Here is a 16,216-nt window from a genome sequence, read left to right as displayed (position 1 = left end):
GAATCGCCATCGTCCACAGTAACACCCTCAGAGTATCGACCAACACCGACAACACGCTCAACACCGCTGAACACATGCACTTCCAGATCCACACCGATCCCAACACCACCCTCAGAGGAACCTTCATCTACAGACCCACCGGACCCCGACTACAGTTCAGCGACTCCATCGCCGACTTCGTCAGCACACACGCCCTCACCTCCACGGACTACATCCTGCTAGGAGAGCTGAGCTTCCATCTCAAGAACAACAACGACACCGACTCCACCACCCTGCTCGACAACCTCGCCAACCTCGGACTCAGACAGCTCGTGACAACACCCACCCACACTGCCGGTCACACGCTCGACCCCATCTTCAATGCAAGCCCCCACGTGTCCTTCAACCGCACCACCGAACCCCACTGGACCGACCACCACTGCGTCCACTTCACCTTCAGGAAGCCCACCATGAACCACCACACCCAATTGCTGCCTCGACGATTCTGGAGCAAAGTCACTGATGACCAGCTCACAACCACCCTTGCACAGAGCCCACCCGCCGACCCCACCAACCCGACGACTGCGCCAACACCCTCACCCTGCTCAAGACACCCTCCAACCGCCTCACCAGCAAGAAAGCCACCTGGTTCACCGATGACCTTCAGGTCTCCAAAAGAACATGCCGAAAATTGGAGAAGAACTGGCTCCGCGAACGATCACTGGATAGCTACACAGCCCACAAGAACGCCACCCACAGACACCACTAACTCATCAGAGCCGCCAACAGGGCCTCATTCAAGGACCGCTTAGACAACAATGCACACATTAGCAAGGAGCTCTTCAACATCGTGAAGGAACTCTCCAACCCCAGCTCCAACGCCAACGACATCCCGCCTTCGCAAGACCTATGCGACTCACTGGCTACCTTCTTCGATCGCAAGATCACCGACATCCACTACAAATTCAATGCCACGTCTGCCCCGACGACCACTGCCCCCACCACCACCGCACGCACCAACCACCTACTCTCCTGGACAAGCGTCAACGACAAGGACACCAGCGAGACCATGAAGACCATCCACTCCCGCTCACCGCTAGACCCATGCCCCACCACATCTTCAACAAAGCCAGTGCATCCATCGCATCCCATCTCAGCAAAGCCATCAACATCTACTTTGAGACAGCAACCTTCCCGGAAAGCTGGAAACATGCCGAGATCAACGCCTTAATCAAGAAACCAAAGGCAGACCCCAAGGACCTCAAGAACTTCCGGACCATCTCCCTGCTCCCATTCCCGGCTAAGGTAACCGAGAAAATTGTCAACAAACAGCTGACCCGCTACCTCTAAGACAACAGCGTCCTAGACCCATCCCAGTCCGGTTTCCGCAGCAACCACAGCACCAAAACCACCCTCATCGCTGCCACAGATGACATCAGGGCCCTACTAGACAACAGATAAACAGCGGACCTCATCCTCCTGGACCTGTCAGCCTCCTTGACACGGTCTGCCAGCGCACCCTACGCACACGCCTACACGATGCCAGAATCCAAAGGAAGGCCCGGTACTGGACCACATCCTTCCTCTCCGGCAGAACTCAGATCGTCCGCCTCCCCACCTTCCACTCCAATGCCAACAAGATCATCTGCGGCGTACCCCAGGGCTCGCCCCTCAGCCCGACACTGTTCAACATCTACATGGCACCCCTCACCCACATCGCCTGCCAACACGACCTCAACATCATCTCCTTTGCCGACGACACCCAGCTGATCATCTCCCTCACCAAAGACCCTCACACAGCCAAAACCAACCTCCACGAAGGAATGACAGCCGTCGCCGACTGGATGAGGAACAGCTGACTGAAGCTGAACTCGGACAAGACGGAGGTCCTCATCCTTGGGCCCATCCCTTTGGCCTGGGACGACTCCTGGTGGCCGACCACACTGGGAACTGACCCGACACCCACAGACCACGCATGCAACCTAGGGGTCATTCTCGACTCCACCCTCACCATGACTAAGCAGATCAATGCCGTCTCCTCCTCCTGCTTCAACACCCTCCGAATGCTACGTACGGTCTTCAAGTGGATCCCCACTGAAACAAGAAGAACTGTCACCCATGCCCTCGTCACCAGCAGGCTGGACTACGGTAACGCACTCTACGCAGGAGCATCGGCCAAGCTCCTGAGACGGCTGCAAGGCATCCTGAATGCCTCGGCACGTCTGATCCTCGACATTCCCCGCCGCAGCCACATGACTCCCCACCTGAGAGACCTACACTGGCTCCCCATCAACAAGAGGATAACCTTCAAGCTCCTCATCCACGCACACAAAGCCCTCAACAACACCGGCCCAGCGTACCTCAACAGACGACTCAACTTCTACACCCCCACCCGCAAGCTCCGCTCTGCCGACCTCGCCCCTGCCACTGTCCCCCGCATTCGAAGAACGACAGCCGGAGGCAGATCCTTCTCCCACTTCGCCACCAAGACCTGGAACACCCTCCCCACCAACCTACGGCAGACCCAAGACATACTGGTCTTTAGAAGACTATTCAAGACCTGGCTCTTCGATCAGTAGCAGCCCCCCCCACAGCGCCTTATGACCCTCACGGGTATGTAGCGCGCTTTACAAGTGCCTTGAATGATTGATTGATTGATTGATTGATTGAAAGCTTTGAGCACTAGCACTAAGGGGCATATTTACAAGCAAGTGGCAGAGTGCAGGTTAGCTACAAAATTACTATTGCCGTACTCAGTCACTTTAGAAATGCTGTTGCGGTGGAATACCGACCTTTCACACTGGGGCTTTATTTAACATGCAGTGTTAAGCTATAACACCTCCTTTTAAATAAGGCACAGCCCCTATTGCCAAAGGAAAGTCGTTAAAAGTGACGTACCTGTGGTGATAAGGGCTTGTAAATATGCACGTAATTTTTTTTACAAATTATGCATTAGTTGTAATGAGGCCATATAGAGGGTCCTCTAAAAGGGCCATGCCCTGTGCACTTCCATTTAACTGACCTGCATAAATCCCATAATTGAAAATCACTATATCACATGCGACATGGCGAGTACTAGCAATACTACATCGACCTACCACTACATTGTAGCACAAGAATCCAATCGCTCTTTTTAATTTCATATATACTTGCCTCCATAGGTAAATGTGGATAAAGTTAAAAATAGTTAATCATGCCCTCCAGCTTTTAGGGACTTCACGAATCGCTAATTAGGTGCAAAATTGTCAAAGGACTGCGATGCCTTCAATTACCACCTATTCCACCAAATAAAAATAATTTGTTTCCCCTTGGCGTTTTTTTCTTGTTTTGTTTCTTGAAAAGCTGCCTGTCTATTGGCCCTGCACGCCACAGAGCATTTTCAAGGAAATCAAAGACGTAAGTAAAGAAAAAAAAAACACCATGGGGAGATTGTTTACTTTTTTCTCTTTTTCAATGCACAGTGCAAGCCAGTGTCTGTTCATACCGCTGTGCATCATCAATTAAGCCGCCCCCCTGACAGAGGAGTGCAAGGACGACCACGCCAAGTAAAAGTCTTATTTCTGCCCCCTCCCCGCCATCCCTGCTGTGCATTAGTTTTGAAAAAAGGTAAAGAGGGCTACAACATCAGGCATGTTTCTTTCTTTTTATTTTCTTTAAATGCGCAGCATATATCAAGAGATAAACGGCGGAGCTAGAACACAAGGAGACCGAAATCTAATTATTTCAGATATCACATAACAGTGGATCCAAACGAATGATTTTTTTATCATTCGCGAACTATTCCTTTCTTTGTTGTATGTTTGTTGGTCGTAGATGTTTCTGAAAGTATGCAGATTTTTTTTTTACTTTCCATTTTTGGGGTTTCTAAGGTCAGTAGGTTAAGAGATCTGAGTGCCCCTGCAATGTGTGATTTTTTTTTTCTGGGAACAATAAAGTTTGTATCTCTTTTGAGGCTAGTTTTTTAGTTGTAGTTTTGGAGGCATAATGTAATTTTTAATATGATTTAGGACTCAACAGAGAGCAGCAGTGTAACCGAGGCTGCAACTCCCAGAATGCATTAGGTTGTTAAAATGAAAAGCCATATCTGGAAAACAGTGTACCTGATGACATGCAGTCATCTGGTAACCCCATACATATGCATGGTTCTATCACTGCCAAGAAAGGCTTCTATATTCCCCAGGTTTATCTGAAAGGGGTCCTGAGCAATAGGCAGTGATTTGGAGCCTATCCTTGCTCCCTGATGCAATTATTACTTAAAAAATATGGCTTGGATATTGAAAGCAAATGTTACTGGATATTAGTGCACTTTGCACTTCCCAATAACTGCTTGTATTGTTAGAATAATCCTCCCCGTGCAATGCATTACTCTTCTGAGTAAAATCTATATGTCTCTTAGCTGTTAGATATATTATTAAACAGATCTGCTAATATGTTGTTCAGTACTTTTTTCTATTATGTGGTTTTTCATTGGTTACTTTTTTAGGAACATTAATACAAATGTTTTGCATTATTCTGATTCTTTATGGTCAATCCCAACTACTTTATGAATATTATTAATATATAACTATATATTTACTTCTTTTTCTGAACAAAATATTATGCCTGTAAACAGATCTGCTCATTACACAGCTGAGCTCATGCGCCTGTCCCACTTTTCTTCACAATCTCCATGTAGCACATCCCAGAAATGAACACTTTTGGCCGGATTCACAAAGGGCCTCTGCACTCGTGGTGGAGCGACAGTGTCCGAACTCAGGGTGGAAACTCCGCCATGTTCTCATGACTCCCCTACGATTGAGGGGCCTCCACCACAAGGTGCAGGCCTGTTGTGAAGCAGGCCATTTGACATTATTAACTACTTTACTACTACTAAACATAAACCCCAAGACTAAACTGTGCAAAATGTAATGCTGTCAATAAAATTACAACCCACAAAAATCCTGAAAAAAATCTGCAAACGTGTCACAAAATGTTGACTTTGGTGCTGCAAAATTTACTATTCCAAGTCACTGTACCCTGGGGTATCTTTAGATCTATACCTACATTACTATGATTTGGCAGGTGAATGTAGTGGATGCAATATTGTTGTAGGTCAAAGTAGGAAAATTCAATATAGTGTCGAACAACCAAACTCATTAGTGGATGTAACTCCTAATATAATTGTAGACATGTCTGATCTGATTTTCAGATTTCATACATTATGTGTTACATGCAATTCCATCAAACAGCTCTAACTAGGTGGAGGGTCTTGGGCCATGCAACCTTATTCCAGAATTCAACTTCCTATTTATGGGTGTGTTGGACATCTGTTGTGCCTGGAGTAGTAATGACGTTATACGGATTGTGTTGTCATTGAGTTCATCGTGTGTCTTGCTGAGGATCGTGTAATGTTGTGGATGTCTGCCGTACAACGAAATGTGAATGTATTGATGTGGCATGTCATGTGATAAGAGTGTGTTATTGTGGCTTTTTGACTTGGGAGATGTATTTGCTAAAATTTAGTGTTGGTAGTATGCTTGCTGTCTTTAAGACTGAGTGGTCAAGGAGAATAATAGTAACAACACAACTACTAACCAATACACTCCAACAAGTGTAACAGTTCGGACTGTTTCAAGTCACTCAAGCTACAAACATGGCTTGGGCAATAGGTAATAGTCACTGTTAATGTATATTGAATTAAAATTAACTGTTGCTGTGGACATCTCTAGATAAGGCAGAGTGCCACTTTATGCAAGCTGTCACAAGCGCTGGTGTTTATAATTAAGTGCCAGTACTGAGCACCGGAAACCACCAGCTCAAATTACGCTCTGGTGTGGGAGCGGGAATTTAAATGCAATAAATCACAATGCATTAATACAGCTTCATATTTGGCTACTCCTTGAATTTATGCTTGTCTTGGACGATGTATGATGCTTCACTGCCTTTGGCTAGGTTCGCACTATAGAAAATGCCATTTATAAACATACATACATTTGGAATGCATAGTGTGTGTGGTGGCTGAGGATGCAAAGTCGATTTTTCGAGTGTATGTCGTGTAATGCATTGTGGTGTGTCTGTGGTGTGGTATCTTGCTGCTGTATGAATATTTGCTGGGGTAATTTATTTCAATTGGGTATGAAGTGATCTATGTGTCAAGCTTGCACTGTTATCTTTGGTACTAAATATATTGTTGACTTGCACTGTATGATGTATTTTCCCATCAGCTGGCATGGGAGTCACTGTGGTGTAGTATACTGGATATTGCATGACAGGATTTTTACTGTGGTATCTAGGCATGAGGTATTTGGCTTATGGGTGATTCAGGCATTAGTAGGGGGAGGGGGAGATGCGATGTGAGAAGTTGGCCTGGTATATGATGTTCACTATTCTAGTGAGCACCTTGCACCAGTCAAAACAACCCTTATGGTGATGGTTGTAAAGTCAACCTTATAGACCAGCTATCCTAGGGGTAGCATGGACAAAAGCAGTCTTAGGCTAAACTCAAGAGGGCCTGTGAAGCCAGCTGTTTTACCATATGCAATCGTTTTAATACCAAATGAAAGGACGCCACACAGGTTATATATTCAAAATATATATGTATTTATTTCTAAAACAACCCTCTGAACTCTTTATGAGAACAGGAGCACAAGCGCATAACAAGTAACTTAATATAACATACAAAAGTTGCACAAATATGGATAGGCCCTGGTGGCCCGCTAAACCATATACTAAAATAGTGGTATAAGAACCACGTCACGAACAATGGTAAGGCCTAGGGCCTTGGGATTCGCTGGGACTACACTGGACTAACAGTAGTTAGGGAGCAGGAAGCCCATGGGAAGCGGGTGCAGTGTCTAAATGCACACTCGTGCACACATAGAAGTCAATGGGTGCGTAAAAGTTAGTTAAAGGTTTAGGAGTCTTCCGACTGGACTAGAAGCTAACCACTTGAAACTAGGACACTAGGAGAGTTAATCTTCACAGGAGCACCGCAGTACTCGCGTTACCTCACCCACTGGAAGCGGGTGCATAGGTCCCAAAGTGTGTCGGGTTTCGTCGTGGAGTTCTATGGAGCCTTGGAGAAAAGATGCTGCAGGCGACCAGGAGAGAAGAGTCCGGTTGGATCCAAGGGCGGATCGAGGATGAAGAGTACCTGAAAGCAGAGGGGACAGAGTCTGGGTCACTAGCCAGTGACCAGGAAGGAACCAGGAAGGAACCAGGCGATGTCGGGATGCGATCAGGTGCTGTTGTGAAGCTTGTCTCCACTGCCACATGGACCAGGAGGTGTCGACGACAACCAGGAGCTGGACACGGACTGTCCCACAAAGGCTCTTGCTGTTGACGGTGTCAGTTCTTGATTCCGAATCACCAGGCCTTGGCAAATGCAACCCACACAGGAATCAAAGATGGCTTCTGGATCAGACCAGCAAGGTCTGATGGGCTGCTCCTTTTCAGGGGAGCAAGGGCCAGTCTGGAGCAATAAGACCAGCTTTAGAAATTCAAGGTTTCAACGTCACAGAGGCCACTAGCCAACGGGCAAGTGACCGGACAGACGCGTCAAGCAGCAAAATGCAAAAGGGCCCCACGCAGCACTCGGTGAGTGTGGAGAGGTGATCTTCGATGCAGTTGGTGCTCGGGGCTGGTGCTTCTAAATCCCCAATGCACAACTTCGAGGGTGTCTCAGAAGTTGCACAGAAAGCAATTTGCTGCCTTTCCAAGATGGCCGGTCCCACATCTCTCGTCGCCTCCTTGGGTCTCAGCTTTGCTGTGGCTGTGGATCGGGCTGTTGGATGTCTGGAAGCCCGGGTCTTGTCTGGCTCTGTGTTTGAGCTCTGGCGGGAGCAACGACAAAGCAAACCGTTGAGCGTTTGATGGTGCCTGCTTGCACAGGGTGGTCACTCCTTGACCACAAGGGAGATTCTTCAGTCTTCTACGTTGAGTAGGATGTCGAAGGTCCAGAGTTTTGTATCAGAGTTTCAGTCAGGATATATCTAAAGGCTTGGGACTCAGCTCCTACCTATATACCAAATCTAGGGGCTGGATTACCTGCTAGGTCCCTCCTATGGGTGGGACCCAGGAAGGGGGTGGTTACACCCCTTTCCCTTTGTTCAATTTCGCGCCAGAGCTGGGGCCAGAGTGCCAGTTTGAACTGGACTATGCATGGGACACCTTGTGTGCCCCAGGCAGTGTCTCATTTCATTCAGCCCTCCCTGCCCCGATACACTATAGCCTGTCTGGGGTGGTGCTAGCACCTCCCTGTGACAGGAAACCTATTGTTCAAGCCTCCCTCGCTGGAAAGCCTACCAGCAGCAGGAGGTCAGACATGTGTCTGTGGCAGCAGCATCCATTTTGTGATGCTGAGGCTCTGGTTAACTTTAACCGGGATTAATGGAAGTAACATGTCTTCTCCCTCTAGAAAGGTGGAATGCTACCCCCGTTGCCAGGACTGGCGAGGGGGTAGTATTCCAAAGCGTATGACACCTTACACGACATGTTTTGATAAAGCCAAACCAAAGTTAGCATCTGACCGCGAGGTAGATAATGCACTTAAGAGTATATGGTATGGCAATATCCTAGAACAGCTATAAGGACATGGTTCCGAAAGCTGCAGACAGGCTCAGCTCATGCTAGAGCACCATCTCACTTAAAACCAAGCACTCTGCCTTCAGGATTTTTAAGGTCTGCCATAGGAGTGACTTATAGGTGCATATGTGTCCCGATATAAGGTTAGACATAGAAATACTATATCTAAGCAATGGGTGATTACACGACTTTGCCCCAGCTGAGTGATAAGCCAGTTGTGTTAGTTTGGATGGCCAGCCAGGGGTGGCAAAAGATATGCTGCAGCCCCTGGTAGGCCTTGAGTGCACCTATGCCCTGGGTACCTATAGTACACTATACAGGGGCTGATAAGGTGACTCAATATCCAATTAGTTATGTACCCAGGGTACATGGAGTCCATTTTACAGAGAGAGCCGATAGCCTGGGGCCCTGATTAGCAGGATCCCAGGCCAACTAAGTCAAAAACCAGCTAAACACAAGGCAAAAAATCTGGGGTAACCATAGTCAGGTATCCACCTTCCTACACAACCCCCCCCCCAAACGAAAGGAGGTAAGGCTATCCTTGACCAGGTAAGCCTATATTGCCTAAGTGGCCATATAAGGAAGTACCGGCACTAGCATGGTTACCCCCTGTCTCATGGTCCACTAAGCAATCCCTCACCCTAGGGGTATCAGAGGGTCTCCACCATAGGGAATCTGTACCTGCGGTGTGTTTTGGCAAAGTAAAAGGCTGGTGTTGAGATGGAGTACTGAAGTGAGGCTCCACTAATGTGGGGCTTAGCTTCCTCCAATCACTATCCACCATGTGGGCCTTTCTTTCCATGACTGAGTTGCACTGTGCTCTCAGGGTCAACCTCTGGCTGCCTATAGCTGGAGGCTGGGTCCCTTTTGTTGGCTTACTGCAGGGACAGGTCAGGTTTGGGGCCTTTGGGTCCCATGTTTGGCTGTGCCCAACAGTGTCCGTCTGGGGGAGGTTTCTAACTAAGTGTAAGGGAGACCCCTCAGGAGTTTTTGAATTTTTCACCTTGCTAGGGCTGCTAGCTTTGGTGCCTCTAATCTGCTGATGGGGGTGTTTTTGTGGACAAGGGGCCCCTTGGGGTCCACTAGTCTCCCTGACCTCTACAGCCGTGGGCTGACTGAGGCAGGGTAGAGAGGGGCAGGTTACCTGCTCCAGACTGGGTCCCACCTTGGAAGGGTCCACTGACATCAGAGGCTCTGACAGGCCAGGCCTGGCTACCTCTGGGGCAGTTTCTTCTCAAGGGGTAGGGTCAGTTTCCTGAGGAGGCTGGCTCTCACCTAATGCCTGGTGGGAGGGAGACTTTTCTCCTCTCCAATACTCTCTGTCTGAGTGGAGTGATCCATAGTTTCAGGCTTCACAACACTAAAATCTGTTTGAGTTTGGGCTGTAACCATTACAGCCCTACCAACCTTTTCAGGAAGGAACTCTGTTTGGGTGTGGACTGTGACCATCACAGCCCTGCCAACCTTTTCAGGGAAGTCTGCCTGAGCTTGGGCTGTGACTATCACAGCCCTTCCAACCTCTTTAGGAAGGAATTCTGCTTGAGCTGGGGCTGTGGCCATCACAGCCCCACTAACCTTTTCTGGAAGGCCTACCAATTTGGAATGGGTTTCTTGTTCTACCCCAGCCCAGGCTGAGATCTCTAGATCATTTCCCAGTAGACAATCTACAGGCACGTTTGTAGACACTGCCACTCTCTTTGGGCCAGTGACACCTCCCCAGCTGAGATTTACTACTGCCATGGGATGATCTTTCTGCACTCCATCAATGTTGGTCACCTGATAAGTGAACCCAGGCAAAAGTTGTCCCGAGGGCAGTAGACTGTCAGTCACCATAGTGATGCTAGCCCCTGTGTCCCTGTAGGCTTCAACTTTCTGGCCATTGATGTGGGGCTCCTGTCTGTACTTGCCCAAAGTGTTTGGACAAGCAGTGAAGTAGGCAAACCCCATGCCATCTTCACAGACAAGAGTAGCTACGTTAGGGGACCTGGTTGGGCCAGAGTCCACCTGAGTTCCCAAAGTAAACCCAGCCAAATTCTTGAAGGCACTGCCACCACCTGGGGGATTACTACTAATAGTAACAGGAGGTCTGGGAGTAGTACTTGGGGGAATGTTTTCCTTATTGTTGGCCCATGGGCAACTGCTGTCAGTCTTCCAGTGGCCAGGCTGTTTACAGACATGGCAATAAGGTTTCTTTTGGTTAGAGGAAGTGTTTTGCGACCCACCCCCACCATTGGAGTTTTGGTGCCCTGTGGAGGACTTGTCTTTTGATTTATCCCACCTTTCTCTTGAGGCTTGGTAGAATCTTTCTTCTGGTCACCACCCTGATTGTTAGGCCTAATCCTGGTTCTGACCCATTTGTCTGCCCTCTTACCCAATTCTTGTGGAGAGGTCAGATCTGAGTCCACCAGGTGCTGGTGTAGAAGCTGGTTTTGACAAGTACTAAGGATCTGCTCCCTCATAATCAAATGATACAATCCTGTAAAGTCCTGTACTTTGCTGCCCAATAATCAGCCCTCCGGAGCCTTAGTAGCACAATCTACAAAATCAGTCCAGTCCTGAGTCTAAGTCTCCCTGAACATCAACCTGTACTGTTCAGTGGTTAAGCCAAACCCGTCAATCAGAGCTGAGGAACCGCACCCAAAAATCCTGCCCTTCTCCCTCCTCTAGATCCTCCTTCACCTCCTCATCCCATGTCCTTAACCATCACTCCACTCCATGGATACTGCCACTAACGCTGAGGCAGCTCCTTCATTATATCTACCAGACTCTCCCCATGCCTGTTAATGGGCTTTTTCATGCTCTGATGCCCCCACCCCCTATTCATCCTAAAATCCCAACAGTGCTCCGGAGGCCCTCTCTAACCACTCTCCTGCTGCTAGTGACACCGGGGCCCACCTCGTTGCCCCTCCTTCTGCCCCCTTTCTCCCTTCCACCCCTGCCCTACAGACTCCTCTAACCCGCTTCTGCCTGCTGGGATGGGGCATGCCCCTTCTTCTCACTGGACCCCCTCCCTGGGCTGCTGCCCTTTGGTCAGTAGCTCATGCCTTCCCCTTCCCCCCTCACACCAGCACATGTGATTTCTTCCTCATCCCCCATTTTAACAATCCACCGCGGAGATATGCACAACCTCTGGGACTGCTGCATCACTTGCCATGCCCACGGCCTTCCCCTGGCCTGCTGGCCTAGACTAGGCCTTGCCCCTCTCTCACCCATACATTCTAGCGCAGGCTGACACTCTGGGCCTATCCCAGCGTGCGAGCCATGTGCACTCCTCAGGGCTGTTTTCCTGACTACCGAATGGCCAGCCCTTCTACCTCTGATCTACTGTCCACTATCCAGCCGTTGTGTAGAGGCGAACAATTGCCACAACACAAACGCCCGGTGTGAGAAGACCCATGTGACCTGCCTCTGCAAGAAGGTGCATGTGTTCCTATATACGTGAGGCCTCCATCGGCATAAACTACGCTACCTGGCAAAATTAGCTCCTAATTTAATGTTGACAGCTGCGTGCCACCAACCAAAATGGTAACTGACCATATAAAATGGCCGTATATAAAATGGGCAATTAGCCCAATGTTGCCTTGCCCAAATAGCACAAGTGCAGCCTGGGTTGCACCATTGTTCCAAACTCCTCGGTGGGGGCACACCTCCCTATGGTCGGCTGATCCCAAAGCCCAATGTGCACTGAAAGACCCTTGACTAATGCTGCATTCATGAGTGACGCACCAGGATTCGGTGGAGTGGGCAGTCTCGGCACTCCCAAAGGCTCTGAAGTCCTGTGCTTGCTCTCCACCTAACTGTCTAAGTCAACTCGGGTTGGAGTGTTTTAAAGTGTGCATGCCAGGCTGGCTGTCCCAAGATAGCCGGCCGAAGTGGCATGCACACTTTAAACTTGTGTACCACTCCATCTGCCCTGCTGCTGCCAGTCTGTTGCAATCGCCCCACCCTGAAAAGCAGCTCAGGCTGGCAGAGGAAAAATAAAATGGCAATAAAGTCAACTTATTACTGTTTTAATTTTCTTCTTTTTCTGCGTCCTCAGCAGGGGGTGCAATGCTCCTCTGCCCATCAGGAGATGCCGCCGCTGCAAGGATGCTGCAATGCATTAAGCATGGCAGCGAGGTCAGAGAAAATGCCAGAACAAAAATCTGTTAAGGGAAATGCCAGGTCAGCCAGCCCACCAGGGAGCAAGTGGATCACCCTTAATAGTACAATAGTATACCAATGCCATATAAATATCCACCAAGAAGTTCAAGGAACACCATGAAACTGAATGTCAAATAAGCCGAATGAAGATGAAATTGGCTAAAAGAACAGATGTTCGACAGGCAGAAACAAAGCCAACCCAGGCAATAGTGCTCCAACATCACCAGCACCAGAAAACCAGGTCAGAGGGGCAGGAAACAACACAGAGACATACATGGACAGCAATCACCAGCTTCAGTTTCAAAAGGGAACAAAAGGAGCACATTCAGTGGAGACCAAAAAGCACAGAGAACTGTAGCAAAAGAAGGCAGAGATGCCAGCTTGGAGTCAAAGTGGAAAGAGAGCATCGGAAAAAAGGGGAGTAATATCCAAGTGAAAATGAGCGATCCCACACAGAGAAAGGGACTCTACTCACAAAAACAGCCTTGCGATCAAAATACAAACAAGCATTGGAAGAACATATATAGCACAGAGAAACAGAGGGGCTTATTTACAAGGCTCTTGCGCCAGTTTTACGTCATTTTTCCCATGTTAAAAATGATGCAAAAGTGGCGCAAGGGGCTTGTAAATCTGCCCCCCAATGCGCAGCGCTTTGCAACGTACGTGAGCAAGCACATTCCTTGGCCCTCATTTATGAGGCCGTGCGTCACTTTTACGCCGCTGGTGCGTCACTTTTTGTGACGCACCAGCAGCGTAAAAAATGTGCCTTGTTGCACTAAATTTACAAAGTGACGCATCTAGGTAGATGTCTCACTTTGTAAACCCCTGCGCTAGATTATACCTGCGCCAGGTATAATGTATGCAGGAGGGCGTTCTGACGCAAGAAAAGGTCATAGAAGTGACGCAGTGAAATCTATAAGATTTCACTGCGCTACTTCTAGGACACAAATGCGTCAATTTCTTACGCTTGCCTCACAGCAGGCGTAAGACTGGCGCAAGCCCTTTCACATGGGGCTTGCCCCATGTGAAAGGACACATTGCTGGAGTTGCGTCACTTTTGTGACACACTCCAGCAATGCGTCACTTTTGCGCCATGCAGATACGTCAGAAATACTGACGTATCTGTAACTCCTTGCGCAATGATGCGTCATATTGTAAATATGACGCATCATTGGTGTCACAAGGAGAACGCAATGAAAAGTGACTCATCGCTGTTTTGACGCAGTGATGCGTCACTTTTCATAAATGAGGCCCCTTGTCTTTTGCAGCCCCGAGTCGTGGGAGGAATTAATTTGAATAATGGGCAGAGTTTGTTGTCCTTTCTATGTACAGGCGCCTACTACCTTTTCCTTTTAAAGAAACTTGTCTTTACATTGCACATTAGCTTCGCTTTGTAGTGCTGCGAATTAGAGAGGTATTAGTGAAGTCAGGTAACTGGCGAGTGCCACGAGAGAGAGGAGTCTGGATGCTATATTGTGGACAGTTAATAGAGGGGTGATCATGGAGTGTTCAGCCACGTGCTGCGGAAAGTGCCCATTTCGAATGCATAGATCAATTGCATGTGATGAACTGTGTTGCGACACCCGGCTTGTGAACGTGGTGTATTGCTGGCATCTGAATGCCTTGTATGTGGTGCCGTTTTGTAGGTGTATTTCAGGTACATGTGTTTAACACTATCACTTGCTCAGGCGTAGACACTGAGACGTAAAGAAACTACACTTTCCATCATGCACTAGTTATGGTGATCGCAAGAATGGAGCACTTACGCTCGTATCAGCAATCAATGTTCCGACATTATTAATGGAGATGGGAACTATCTCTATGTTATTATATTTTTTCTGCACTACTGACATTAAGGGACATGACCTGATGGAAAAATTTAATTCGAAGTTAGACCGATCAAACACCCTTTAGTGACATGATGTATGTGTGAGCCTTAATTATGCAATACCTCCGAATCAAGACAATGCTGATTCAAACAAAGTTGGCAGCCATGCAATCTAAACCAAAACAACTCCTGTATTAATAAATTTAGCACAAGCTTACGTCTCTAATGTTGAAAGAGGCATGCTCTTATATAGCGGATTCATGTCTTTGGATGTCAATGTGAATATTTCATCATAACACAACTATCCGCTAACAGTGGCACCGCATGAAACAAATAGCTGTGCCCGAAGGAGGCAGGAGCTTTGACTGAAATACACTCCAGGGAAGGCCACTCTTTGTGAAGTCTCCCGTTGTGCTAAAGATGACTCGGAGACAGGTTGGTGCAGTACCCAATTTATTTTAAGTCTTTCTGCCTACGGAGCACGGAGCACACACTCCTCAAGTTGCGCTCTTCACTTCTGCCCCGGAAACGCTCTCGCTATGTCTTGCGTGCGGGCAGACGTCACGGCAAAGACTAGAGCGCAACACCACATCTCCCTCCTTTCGTACAGCAATAAGAAACTAAAGGCAACAGTCTTACTTGTGTTCCATCTCGAAATCTTCGAACTTCTTCGGGAGTCTGACTTCTCTCCCTCTACGCGTTCTGGGAACCCTAGTGTCCACTCCCCGGGGTGGGGAACTCTCTGACAGTTGCTGTGCCTGGGTGGTTTCAGGCACCCTCTCTTCACATCCTTGGCTTCCACTACTATCCCATGGATCAGATTCCAGACTCCCTTCCTCCAGCACTTCTTCCTCTTGATCCAATCTTCTCGCTTCCTTTTCATCTTGGTTCTCTGATAGTCGCTTTCTCCTGGCGGCTCCCTCGCTGGGTACTTGACTGTGCGGTCTGTCGGAGCCTTCCTTGTACACATTTCGGTTGCATTTCGCCATCCTATCCTGTGACCAAATCTTACCGTCACTAAGCAATGCTGAGCACCTGTAAGGTTCCATTACTTGCAACGTGGGACTGTATTTGCTTTCTCCCTTCTTTTTCAGTGTGGGTTGTTTGACCCTCACCCACTCCCCCTTTCCAGAGTGGTCTCTTTGACTTGGTGGTCCTTGTTATATTGTTCAGTATATATAGCTTGTGCCTTGTCTAGGTTCTTGCGGACCACTGCCGGGGACCATTGTCTCTTCACTATGAGATATTTCCATGCCAGGAAATCTTTCGTGAAGGGTTCCCGCCCACGTAGAATCCGGAACTGACTATATCCAGTGCTCGCAGGGGTGATTCGTTATGCCCACACCAAACGCTTGAGTTCTTTCTCTCAGTTTTTTCCTGCGCTTATTGCTGCCTGGATTGACCCCATTATAACCCTGTTGAAACGTTCGACCAGGCCATTGCCTGCTGGGTGGTATATGGGTGTATGTCTCACCAAGATGCCATTTCTTTCCATAAATGGTGTCCACTTTTCCGACTTGAATTGTGGCCTGTTGTCACACGTTATCCCTTTGGGGATGCCTTCTCTTAAGAACAGGTCCGTTAAGAATGGATGTATGTCAGTACAACACGATCTTTTAGATCGCAGTACTTTCCAATGCTGCCATTACAATGCAAGTCGTTACAACGACTTGCGTTGGAGGGCGCGATTGTGTAATATTATAA

The sequence above is a fragment of the Lissotriton helveticus genome, chromosome 7, assembly GCF_964261635.1.
Source record: "Lissotriton helveticus chromosome 7, aLisHel1.1, whole genome shotgun sequence".
In the NCBI taxonomy this organism is placed as follows: domain Eukaryota; kingdom Metazoa; phylum Chordata; class Amphibia; order Caudata; family Salamandridae; genus Lissotriton; species Lissotriton helveticus.
The sequence above is the reverse complement of the archived record's forward strand: the minus strand, read 5'-3'. Positions refer to the sequence as shown.